The 13,333-nt window shown below is 32.9% G+C and overlaps 1 protein-coding gene across 1 annotated transcript in view; it reads left to right on the top strand.

The window, feature by feature from the left end:
• The window catches only part of m (zona pellucida domain-containing protein miniature), a 143,727-nt gene that overhangs the window by 104,104 nt on the left and 26,290 nt on the right, over positions 1-13,333 (top strand). The gene's annotated exons all lie outside the window — the stretch shown is intronic.

The raw sequence follows: 13,333 nt of genomic DNA, 5'->3' as shown, positions 1-13,333 counted from the left end.
GGTAAGGTTAAGTTAGAAAAAGTTATCTCATAACGACAAAATAAAAAGTTTTCTGGAGCTGTGCAGGTTGACGGAAAGAGCACTGTAGAAAATTGACCCTGAGTTAGATAATTAACATTTACCTAACAATTTTATTTGACAAAAACACGCATTTCTTAGATGAGATATAATACAGATCCATCTATCTAAATCTATCCACCCGTCATACTCAATTAAAATGGTTTATAAAAAATCAACCCGTAAAAAAAACTGTTATTTTTATTACTTTTTAATCCATCTATTTTCAATTTTCGACCTAGTTGAGCCATCTCTCGGGATGGCTGTAGCGAAATTTCGACTTAGTTGAGCCATCTTTCGGGCCGGCTTTACCCAAATTTCGACTTAGTTGAGCCATCTCTCGGGCCGGCTATACCCAAATTTCGACTAAGTTGAGCTATCTCTTGGGCCGGTTGTAGCCAATTTCAATGAATTTTCTTTGTTTGTTTGACTAAGGATTGTACCTCTCTTCCCAGAGACTGGAGTTAACAGCGCTAATAAGCTTAAAATGCCGATCGCGTAGGACTGACATTTATTTTGTATGTGAAGTTATCCAAATTTAAAGAAATGCGTTTAAACACACTTGCCACCAAAATATGACAGAATGTTGTCATCGACTACTAGTCCATCTTCACAGTTTCAGCTCAATCGGATATCGGGAAATGGGTAAATTCTCGCTTCCAAGATAAGCATTCATTCTATAAAAATGTTTTGACAAAATCTGACTATAACTTAAATAAAGTCAATCATTTCAGGAAGTAGGTACATAGGATTTGTACAATATTCATAAACATAGGATAAAATTGTAGATCAAAAAGGGTTTTCTCGTAATTTATGTTTTCAGCTACATACATTGATTACACGAGTAAGTGCAGAGTAGTGATATAGTGAAGCATTGCCTTCTGGAATACGGGTCTATAAAATATACATTAAAAAGTTGACTCAGCGCATAAAAGCCATACTTTGCGATGTTGTTGTGATGGGAGTTCATATATAATTCCTGGTCACTTCCATAAGGCCTTCTACAGATCTGTGGCTACCAAGCAACCAACAACTGTTCAGTCAATACAACCTTTGCTAAATAATACGCTTTGAAAAATATTATAAAATTGTATTCGAGCTTTAAGCTTACTGGATTTTTATTTAAACTTAACTGGAATTAATCTGTGAGAAGTAGGACGCAATATTATTGCTTTGATGTGATTTCATCAATATTATTGTGGGAATCAAAGGTACGATAAATCTACCTTTCGTTTTTATTCATATTTAACATTGCGGTGTTTTCCGATTTTCAAGATTTTGAAGAAAATAAAATTATGTCGAAAGTTTTGAATGGAAAAAATTACACCCTTATTATAAAAAAAACAACATGCAATATTTTACCAATTTTTGTTATAAATCAAATTTACACAAGGATAGCAAACTATGTACCGCGTTTGTATGTGTTGCATTGTTCAATAAGTTATTTTTGTGTTTTTGAGTGTTACATCGAATTTACATAGGATAAAAAATTTGAAGCATTTATTAATTACTATACAATTGATGAAATATACTTAAGGTAAGTATTGTTTATTGAAGTAATATATTTAAGAGTGCGTACGGCCATAGATTTCAAGAACCAACCTATTAAATTGTTTTTTTTTTCTAGCTCCAATGAATCATTCTCGCTTAAAGATTCCGATACGTGTATATTAATGGCTCTCGTGTCGAGTGTCCTGTCAATATTTTTTTATATGAATGAAAAGGGTCATAAAAAGCTAGTGGGTATCTGATAGTATTATTGTCCCAGCGTCTGGACGATGTAGGCCCTCTGATTGGTCAAATTAAAATTGTCTGTTTCGGGTAACTTGAATATTAAGTCACAATTCCATACTAAAATAGGATCGCCTCATAATAATACGAGATTTCTTCAAAAGCATCGTTTCTGCTCATATAATTTTTGGATAATATCGAAGAAAATATGTTTTAGAAAGTTCATAATCCATTGGATTAATTACATTACAATGAAAATTCTCCACAGTTACGTGATTATGTTTGACGTTTATAAAAATTCACGCGTTTCTTCAAGATGGCCGACAGAGCGCACCTCTGGCGGTTTAAAAACGAACCAAATGCCTGGCGCGAATATTTAAATATACAGCTCACAATACTTGACTACTTATCATTAACAAGCGTTTTATAAAAAGATTTCTTCTGGAAGCTTATCACTTTATAATGGCATTTATCATTATTATTTATATATTTTTTCTTATTAATTATATCTGATTTTATATTGGCATGTTTTCTAATTTCTAAAATTTCTAAATTATTTATTTAAGATGCTTTATATCCTGAGTGAAGTATTTTAAGACCTGAATTTTTATCGAAAATGTGATCATTATTCAAAAGATTATTTGCAAACTCAGATTCACTATTTCCATTTATAGCCCTGCGATATTCTTTAGTTCTGACTTCAAAGTTTCTATTGGTTTTACCTTTGTAAAAGAAATTACAATCATCTCAATTGAGTTTTTAAACTCCTGATTTTTTTGTTTGAATTTTGCTATCTTTATTATTAAGAATATATTTCTTCATTGTTATTAGTGTAAAACGCCAGTTGAATGGTACCAGGATTGTTTATATATAATTTTAGAAGTATCGTTATCCACAAACAGAATTCTACGCCATTGTTTATTTCTATCTTTAGAAAGACCGTTTGAAGAGAATGTGTTTAATTTTTTTATTTAGTATTTCAACTATCAATTTATTAGAATAACCGTTATTAAATGCTATTTGTCTTATGAATATATTGTTTTATGGTTATATGCTATTTGTTTTTTTCAGGTCTTAAAATACTTCACTATAAATAATTTTGAAATTTTAGAAATGAGGAAACATATTAATATAAAAGCAGATATAATTAACAAGAATTTTTTATAAACTCTCTTTTAAATATTTTCCCACTCAACTGGTCTTTCCCGTCTAACGATATTGTAATTCCTAATTATTATAAACCCAGCCTACTCTTAGCCCTCCCCCTCCTTCCACTTCTTCTTTCCCAATTGCAATCTATATTTAATTTTTGACTTCGGTGTATACACAATAAAATGTAAACATTATATTTATTTATTTATTGGACAATTTGCATAGCGCCGCTTTTGTGAGACATCACCTCAGGGGCGCTATATTGTAATAATCTACCTTTATATATAGATTTTTACTCTCCTGATGAAGGTGTATATATAATCTAGCTTTAAACTTTATTAGATACAGTAACAGTTGTAGGTAAAGAATTACCACCAGTTGCAGTAAAATTAACACCTTTTAATTAAACCGACTGCTAATGTCATCGCACAATTACCCTCCTTTTATTCATAAACACGGGTACAATTAATCAATATGTAATAATCTATTATTTAAGTCAACTTTGTTAAAACTATCTTTAATTGTGACAAACTAAACGATATTGATTCAACTTATAGACATTGACGGTTGTAACACACATTCAAGCCCTGCAAGTCTCCTATGAGCTAATTATATTAGGTACGATAACAGTTAATATCAGTTGTAGACATGTAGTCAATAATAGTGTTTCATTTGAAATAATCCATCACAAATACGTAAAATTTCATTTATTCAAACAACTGTCATTCTTATTATGCGTAAATTTAGCATGTTATTATTAATTAACTCCTTCCTGTTCGGTGTTTTAATAATATATATACTCACCCTCTCTCTGTGAATGTTCTAATATCTATCTATTAAATGTAACTGTTGTTAATATCACTTAAAATGGGCGAAGCCCAAAGAAGAGCCGCCCGCAGGGCCTAGCAGAAAAAAACCCGCGGAGCGGGTTTTTAACTGCTAGTTTTAATTATTACATGCCGAGCGAAGTTCCTCTTTTAAAGAATCCGGGCTATGCGAAACTTATCATCTAATGGCCGGCCATTATTTTCACTTAGGACGGGATGTACTTGCTGCGATAGATACAATTGCAATATGGAACCTTGTGGCCTATCCAGTAATAAGGTACATTGCTTATTGTGTTCGTATGGATATGTAATTGGTTTTTGCTTGTATACTTTATGTCAGTTTGACGACTCGAGTTCTAAGATGCCTCACGTTGTTCTGCCTACCGAAATGGAAGCATCAGCACCAGCACCAGCACCGGCCAGAAGCGAGTGATTCTAGGGCGCATCAGGTAATTGTCTCACGTAATGGCCGCTACCCTAAGTATCGCGCTCGTTCCGAAAGAATTCGATTAGAGCGACGTCGAGTAATTAATCTCGGACCGCTGTCCGCTGGCTCGCCCAGTCATTAAGGATTCCTCGCGATGTCACTCTGTCTTTACTTCTGAGCTTTTCGTGGAATTATCGCGGCGATTTACGACCGTCGCCGCGGACATTCCTAGCGCGGGAGAGTAAGGGAAAGAGCGGCAAAGGACGGCTGCGCGCGCAGATGCCAACGTTTGGATAACTGTGCAGTGTTGCCGTATTGCGGGCATAATGTGGCCAGGTGACAATTGTGCGGTAGCTACTCCCCCGTAGTTATCTAACCGGGGTCTATAGTCGATTTATCTTCGAATCTATTTGATAATAATTAGTTTGAGTTTACTAGAAAAGGAAGAACATTCCAAACAGGCTGACTACAACAGTCTTATTTTATGTCCTCTATTATGGACACACAGTTAAATGTACCTCAATAAGGCAAAGCATCTCAGGTGATTTTATGTTACAACAAACTAGTATCTGCTATTTTACAACGCTCTTTCATCGCAAAACCAAGGTGCGTCTTGTTCAACCAACAAGGGTCTATTTCAATAGAGAAAGTGCACTAAATGATTCAAAAAAATTTTCTTCACCCTCATAGAATTCGTTAGTGAAAAAGTGTCGTTTCAATAATATAATTCAGTCAAAAGTTCACCGCTTCTGAACCAAATTTTTCCAAAAAAAATCTCTGCTGCAGCATTTTTATTTTACGTACAAAAAGTGTATACATTTAAATAATATATTGTTGGTACAATAGATTGGTTTATCTGAAAGGATTTGATAAATTGGGATATCTTTTTATATATCTATATTCCCGTATCACGGTTGGATTCGTCTGATTAATTTGCTATTATTAAGCTATAAAATTATTACGCTTTTAATATTGCGCCAGATTCATTTTAGATGTCGAATGAATCGCATCTAAAAATAACCATAGATAATCCTTAATAAGAGGCAGTCGGTTTTTTATTTATTGGAGGAAAGAAATTGTTAAAAAATAATATTGGCGTAGGTACCTACATGATAAAGAAAAAAAACTGTAGAGGATACCATAAACGATTAATTATATAAAGAGGTAGGCGACTAAACATTATTTTGACAGTAATATAAGTGCTTTATGTAGATCTATAGTAAATTATGATGCCTTTCATTCCCCAATATTAAGGTCATATCAGACCTATTCAAAATTTTAGTTGGTTTCAGCTTTGAAAAAAAAATAAAATGTACACTTCTATGAATCTGAAGATTTGGACAGCAATTTGAGAAAAAAAAAAGAATTTTTAAATTATTTTTATATGAAACGACAAAAATAGGTAAGAAAATTTTTTATATTACATTTATCTGATGTAATATGTGTGTGTGCGTTTAGTGTTGTAACATTTTTATATTTACAAAAGATGGCTCGCCTTACGTTTTTCAGGGCTTAGACGAAAAACGTAAGGTGAGCCTTCTTTTGTAACATTTTTATATTTACAAAAGATGGCTCACCTTACGTTTTTCAGGGTGTAGACGAAAAACGTAAGGTGAGCCTTCTTTTGTAACATTTTTATATTTACAAAAGATGGCTCGCCTTACGTTTTTCAGGGTGTAGACGAAAAACGTAAGGTGAGCCTTCTTTTGTAACATTTTTATATTTACAAAAGATGGCTCGCCTTACGTTTTTCAGGGTTCAGACGAAAAACGTAAGGTGAGCCTTCTTTTGTAACATTTTTTATATTTACAAAAGATGGCTCGCCTTACATTTTTCAGGGTTCAGACGAAAAACGTAAGGTGAGCCTTCTTTTGTAACATTTTTATATTTACAAAAGATGGCTCGCCTTACGTTTTTCAGGGTTCAGACGAAAAACGTAAGGTGAGCCTTCTTTTGTAACATTTTTATATCTGCAAAAGATGGCTCGCCTGATGTTTTTCAGTGTTTAGACGAAAAACGTTAGGTGAGCCATCTTTTGTAACATTTTTATATTTTGCAAAAGATGGCTCGACTGATGTTTTTCAGTGTTTAGACAAAAAACGTTAGGTGAGCCATCTTTTGTAACATTTTTATATTTGCAAAAGATGGCTCGCCTGACGTTTTTCAGTGTTTAGACGAAAAACGTAAGGTGAGCCATCTTTTGCAACATTTTTATATTTGCATTAAAAATTTTAATATTTCAATAATCATTCGTTTTTTTCTGATTACAAAATTTTAAAGCGTATTTTATCACTTCTCTAAAACAGTATTGAATTTTCGGATACGTTCTGACATATTTATTAGGATTTCATTGCAAAACGAATAAACACAAACATTCTGACAGAATATGCCAGTTACCTGAGAATAATGCCAATTTAACTTTTTGCAAGTGATACTTGGATATAGAAAGCTTAATAATTAGAAGATCGGAGCACTAATAATGTGACTAAATAGAAGATACCATGGGAGCGTCGGTATCAAAGAGGAGGTTATACCTATTCTATTATTCGAACTCAACAATCAGAGGGAAATTGAAAAGATAGAAAAAACAACAGAGGGTAGGAATCTAGAAATAAGTCTGTCCAGAAGTGACGGACGAATAATCTATTCTTCGAACTAAACAATCAGAGGGAAATTGAAAAGATAGAAAAACAACAGAGAGAAGGAATCTTGAGATAAGTGTGTCCAGAAGTGAAGGACGAATAAATCTATTCTTCCCGCTACTGCGCAAGACGATGGGTGGAGAGAAACCAGTTGCAGTAGTTTTAATGTTTTTTCTTATAGGAATCAACCCGAAACTAGGTGTTGTTTTTGTTATGCGTATTACACAAGAACGTGTCACTATTACCAAAAGGGTAGCAGAATAGTTGCTAATGTTTCTTGTTCAATGGAGACTGAATGACTGAATGCTGTAGAAATGAGTGCCCAAGGCGTATGCGTGGTAAAACCATATATGATCGTGCAAGGCTGATGTAAGCATAACGAGTAAGATTAAGAAAGGGAGGCTTAGATGGTTTGGGCATGAAGAGCGAATGTGGATAGGGAGAATATGAATGAGAATGGTAGCAGAAATCAAGAACGCCCGAGGAAGACATTCCACTATTAAGAGAACCAGATACTTGACTCGGGCCATGTCAAGAATCAGAATAATAGAATAGTATGTATGAATATGAATGAGGCAAGAAGTGTGTGTCAAGACCGGTTTGTTTGGTGGTCCGTCCGCTCTGCCTCTGGAGGAGTAAATATCGGAATCACTTCTCACAAATTTAATTGTTCACGTTTGTCCAGGTCCCACCACGTCACTGAATATATGTGATGACCGGGTTTCAGTAACAGGATTTAAGTTAATCAATATGGCTGCTATATCCAATATATATGCAAGTTACACCGTTACACACAGTCTCTCTAGTTCTTTCTCCTTGGATTTAGGTACCACATCTGAAGATTTCGTTCTAATGAAATCCCTGAAATATTCGTATAGCGCAACACACTAACATTCGGAGATAACTTTAGAACGAAAATGGACGATTTTAATCGAATAAATTTATACTGGCCAAGTCGATTGAAAATTTAGTTTTGTTTTTCCTCGCAGACTCGCAGAGTTTTTGTACAAATTCTTTAAATCTTATTTTTTTGACTTCTGGAGGTCACGGCTATAAATCCCGGCTGCGCTAGTAAATTTTATATGATTAATTTTTGTTATTTGGCAAATTATTAATTTAAGATAATATTTGAGATATGTAGTAGATTGAGAATGTGTAGATACTTTCAGTACTGCCCTGGTGAAAGATCACTATTCAGTTTGATGACCAGATCTGAATAGCCAGGTACTTCCCTAACTTTCTCTTCCCATCTCTTTTCCCACCCCTCTACCTTCAAAATACCCGAATAGCGGATGCCATAGTCTCACTGGCTCCAGACGGCTGGTAGCAGTTAAGATTTGCATAAAAAATCACATGTTTTATTTTCAAATAATCTTAGTAATAGCTAGCTTATAATAAGGGCCAGTTATTTCAAAGAATTTTAACCTTTCATCTAATATCAAAGTTAATATTCAAGTTTTGTTCAAGTTCTGTTATTATTTCATTATGGGGTAATTTTTATATAATACTTGAATAGTAAAATAAATTTTCCAGTATTTTAATAAATGCTTAGAAATTTGATAAATTGTTTCACAGACTTTGGAACAGTTCATAAAATTTCATAGTTATTATATAGTTATTGGCAAGTTGTTTTCGATGACTGAAATAATATCGGACCTCGAATAGAACTTGTGTTACACAGAACTTAATGAATTGTTCAAAATCTTTGAAACAACTGGCCAAAATCTTTGAAACAAGTGGTTTCACAAGAGTGACTATCAAAGTTTTCAAAGAAAATTTTTCCAATCGAAATGGATATCATGTTTTACTTCTGTACCAACAGTTATATATGTTTAGATTTTCAATACAAGCGTCATCCAAGGAATCCTTTCTCTTTGGTGTAATATTTAACGAAGAGATAAGTTAACTCTTCACACAAAACCAGAACAGGTTTGCCCGAACATCGATGAATGAACGTTCAGAATTTTTAAGTCACAATATTGATTTATAAATATTACCTTTTATCTTCTGGTTTATAACTGCAGAGTCATGAAACCCTGGAGATCGCCAGTATTTAATTTTGTACATTAAATTATTTTTATCGACTGCTCCTTAATATCCGTATCATTGTTAAATCAACTTGATGCCACCATCTTTTTCACTATGACAACCATATCACAAAATATTGATATCACTTACCTTTAGCGCAATTTTACCGAACTGCCAATACATAATTTACAGACCTTTTCGATATATTCAACCTCTTTTCGTCCCGCAAAGTTAATTTAATTTGTATGTTTTTCTGTAATATGTTTGTAAAATGGTTATAATTTATTATGCCTAGTGATTTGTATTACGAGTATGTGTACTTATATATATTATATTTTTGCATTATGTAAATTTTGACTTGTGTCGTGTTCGTAAAACATTTAACACGTTTAAACCTTGGGTCTAGACAATAATATTGTCTACACTGTTGACATTGTATTAATATATTTAAACCTCGGGTCTAGACAATAATATTGTCTACACTATTGACATTGTATTAATATATTTAAACCTCGGGTCTAGACAATAATATTGTCTACACTATTGACATTGTATTAATATATTTAAACCTCGGGTCTAGACAATAATACTGTCTTGATTATTGACATTGTATTATTATAAACTGTTAGTTGCAAATTCTGTCAGATTAGAGATATATTTCGAAATTTTTCCGTTTTACATTCAATTTAAAATTTTCTATTGAATATTATAAATAAATTATAAGCTAAGAAGATTATAGTTTCATGAATATGGGTTATATATGGGTTGGTGACATATATAGCACAACGTGACTCAACGATTTTGAAGTTTCGTGACAAATATAGCACTAAGTGACCCGAGTAGTTTTCGAACTTGTTTTCATTTCTAGTCTCAGATTTTATTGAAAAATTCCCATCCCGATTTTCATAATATAAAAAAGTATTTTATATAATATTACTCACAAGTGTTATTATTTGAATATTTAATAGATACACCTAAGTTCCGTAGCTCATAATGCAAAACAAAAACTTGACGGACTTCTTATCTAGGAACCCTTTGGTATTAATTTTACTCCTGACTTGAGCCAGCAGTTAGGCCTAACAAGCTGTGCAAATTTCATTTCGTCAGAGCTTAATATATAGTATCTAGAGCTTATAGACCGGTTGGTAGTTTAGTTGGAAATACTGCGTACTATAATGGTACTTGGAGTGTCCAAATATTTCGTGTTAATAAATATTTGTCTGCCCGTTAAAACTCATAGCTACTCCATATAGTGTAATGTAAAAATATGAGGAAAAATTACGATATTTTTCGAAAATTAGAAATAATGTTTTTTTTGGTAAAGCAGTAAATAAAATGATATAGTTATGTTAAGAAATATATATCAATTATCATATAAGATTGTTAATGAAAGAAAAATTTGCATATTCTAATCTTTATAATTTTTTAACATGTGATATTTTAGAAAGTGTCACAGTACTTATTGGTTTCCTGTCTGCTACCTTTAACTGCCCTTTTCGAGCAGACCACACAGTTCCGCTGGGACCATTTCTTAAAATATGGAGTTTTCCATTGAGCCTGGTGAAGTGAAAATATGTATTGCCTCAGTAAAAAATATTCAAATAAAATGTACGCGTATTTATTGTTATGTATGAAAAACAGAACAAAAAGCACAACCAATCGTAAGTAGGTACTGTATACAACTGAATAGCATTTTGTGCATACCTGTAAAAATGCCCTTTTATTTTTTAAATGGTAAAATGTATACGCATTGTTTATGTCGCCACTGCGGCGGCATCGGAGTTTTTAGAATGTTTCCTATGTCGCCGTAGCGGCGACAACGGAGTAAAAAGAGTTAAAAATAAAACCAAAAAAAAGTATGTTTTTAAATGAAAACTTAACCTATCTATAAAGTCCTGGTGAACTATTAGATAAGCAAAACTTTAAATAAAAGTGGCTATATATAGTGGGTAACTTAACCAAGTTTTCTTCCCATTGCAAGCATTTTTAGTTATTTTAACAGCTTATCGAGATTAGGGTTAAATTCCCCTTTACGATAATATTCCAAAACATTATTATTTAATGATTCAAATCAAATCTACAGGTGTTTAAAAAATGTGTGAGTAAAGTAATCAATCGATTTTTTGAATCCGTATCCCTAACCAATCTCGGTATATTATTAGAATATGAGTCTCGCATGATGCGGTCATCACCAAAGTAATTAATACATAAAAAAATGATCTACACAATTATTCGTAGGAAGTTCATAAAAAGTTTACAGGTGGTGTGATATTTTTTTTGCGTAGACGTTGCAAGGTGGTCGATTTATTTTTTCTAAAAATTAATAATTCATCTTGCACTAGTAAAATATGTAAATGGACCACCATAGAAATAAAATATGATCGATTCATAAAAAAAACTTAATTACTTGCATGTGGTGTCATGCAATTTCCGTAACCACGGGTTTCCAACAAAAAAGTTATAAATTGTTAAAAAGTTATAAAATTACTTTGTGGGTTTACATAATTGTAATTTGAATAAAATCATTAAGTTTGAAAATCATTTTATTTGAGTATAATATATAAGTGAACCGATTTTAATTCATCGGTCATAAGGGTTTTATAAATAAATCAATTTAAATAAATAAAATCAATTTGTTAAATAAAAAAAAGGCTTATCAAATAGCCCCTTTTTAAACATGTTCCCAACCCCTGCACCTAATTTTAACCCTTTTTTCCTTTTTAACCAACTCTACCTCCCCCCGCCTCCTCCAAAGTTATTATTCTCTCCCCCCCCATTTATGTTAGTTACAAACTGTAATTCTGTAAATAATTTAAAATGTTTACTAAAATCCTGATGATGGTTCAGGTTCGAATCGAAACCGGTTGATTTTTATATTATACTCAATTAAATTGGTATTCAAACTAAGTTGTTTTATTCTAATTGTAGAATGTTATAATGTATTTGAAATGATTCATTAAAAATTTATTGAAAAAAAAATAAGGACAATTTTTTATTTATTTTCAATTACGCCATCAATAGGAAGTTGAAAGTTTAAACTTTTAATATGGTCCTATTTCGTCTATTTTCTGAAATCAATGACTGCGTTTTCTCAACTAAATACCCAGGTAAAAAATATCATCGTTCGACATGCAATACCGCGTAAGCAATATGAAACAATGTTTAGAAGAAACCACGACCAGTGAGGTATTGTCCTTGGAAAGCACATAAGCTGTGTTAAATATTACCCGTGAATAATATTATTTTAATATATCGCTTTTGAAAACATTGTCTTATACGCGGTATTGTACGCCAAACCAAAATATGGAACATGAACATCTCGTAAGATCCATGAGACCGTAGATCACAGGTTCTCAAACCTATCGCGACCACCACCCACATAGAGATTTAAAGAAAATCTAGTGCTCTCTATAATTTTTAACTTACCTTTTTTACATTACCAACTGTTGCGTATCTTAAAGTTATTGCAAATATAATTTTTAAACATGCATGGAGAGAATAGATAGGTATAATGGTTGTGACCCATATCCTATTTCTGAGACCAAATAATGTTTCAGTGGGAGGAAATAAAACTCAGTATTTTTATTATCATTAAAAGAAGGCTTTAAATTCATAACTTATCTAATGTGGATCATGAATCTAACGCATTTCTACGAGTTTGTTGATATCAGTCTCGAATTCACTTCAACTGTTGACAGGCCAAGATGCCAAACAAAACGTCTGTAACCAAGTGGGTCTTCCGACGACCCCATGCATTTTTCTGTCTTATGGGCTTTCAAACTATAGAAATCCCAATTATTCAGTCAATTATTAATGGTAACTTATGTATTTGCGCAGGAATACGTAAAATACTAAAATGATATGTCAAGTATTTAAGCTAACATAAGGAGGATAGTAATTCTAGGTACTACCTACTCCCCCACTGGCTGCGGGATAGTTAAAACAGTCGTGCGTCGTCGCGTTCAGTAACTTGCAGCCGATTTTTATTTTTAGTTAGCAACACTGCTACAGCACTAAATCCACTTTCACACAAATACGACGATGGGATGCTCTCAGAAATCGTTAAACAAAAGGCAATAACCCATTGTACAGTTGGGAGATTCGCTTCCGCTGCCAAAATTATTGGTAGTCATTCAGCATTTAATTTTTCGTTCGTTGTCAGTTATATAAGTTGTTCTTCTAACTGGGATGATCCTGCTGTGTTGACGATTGAAAAAGGATTCAACAGCAAACAAACGTCCTGGAATAGTCCCATAAAGTCATCGTGTAGGTTCACCAAGTTTTTGTGGAAGGAAGTAAAACCAACCATTAATTAATCTAGATTCAGAAGGATTTTTATAGATATAATTTGTCTGCCACCCCCCTTCTAGATTTCTTTAAGGTTCCCTACTTTTCTTTAAGTATTCTACTGCCCCCTGAAAGCGTCCACCGCCCAAATGGGGCGTTATTGCTCACTTTGTGAAAGACTT

Source organism: Hesperophylax consimilis, chromosome 14 (genome assembly GCF_061612785.1).
Source record: "Hesperophylax consimilis isolate HC1 chromosome 14, BYU_Hcon_1.0, whole genome shotgun sequence".
NCBI lineage: Eukaryota > Metazoa > Arthropoda > Insecta > Trichoptera > Limnephilidae > Hesperophylax > Hesperophylax consimilis.
This window is presented reverse-complemented; position numbering and strand designations above follow the sequence as displayed.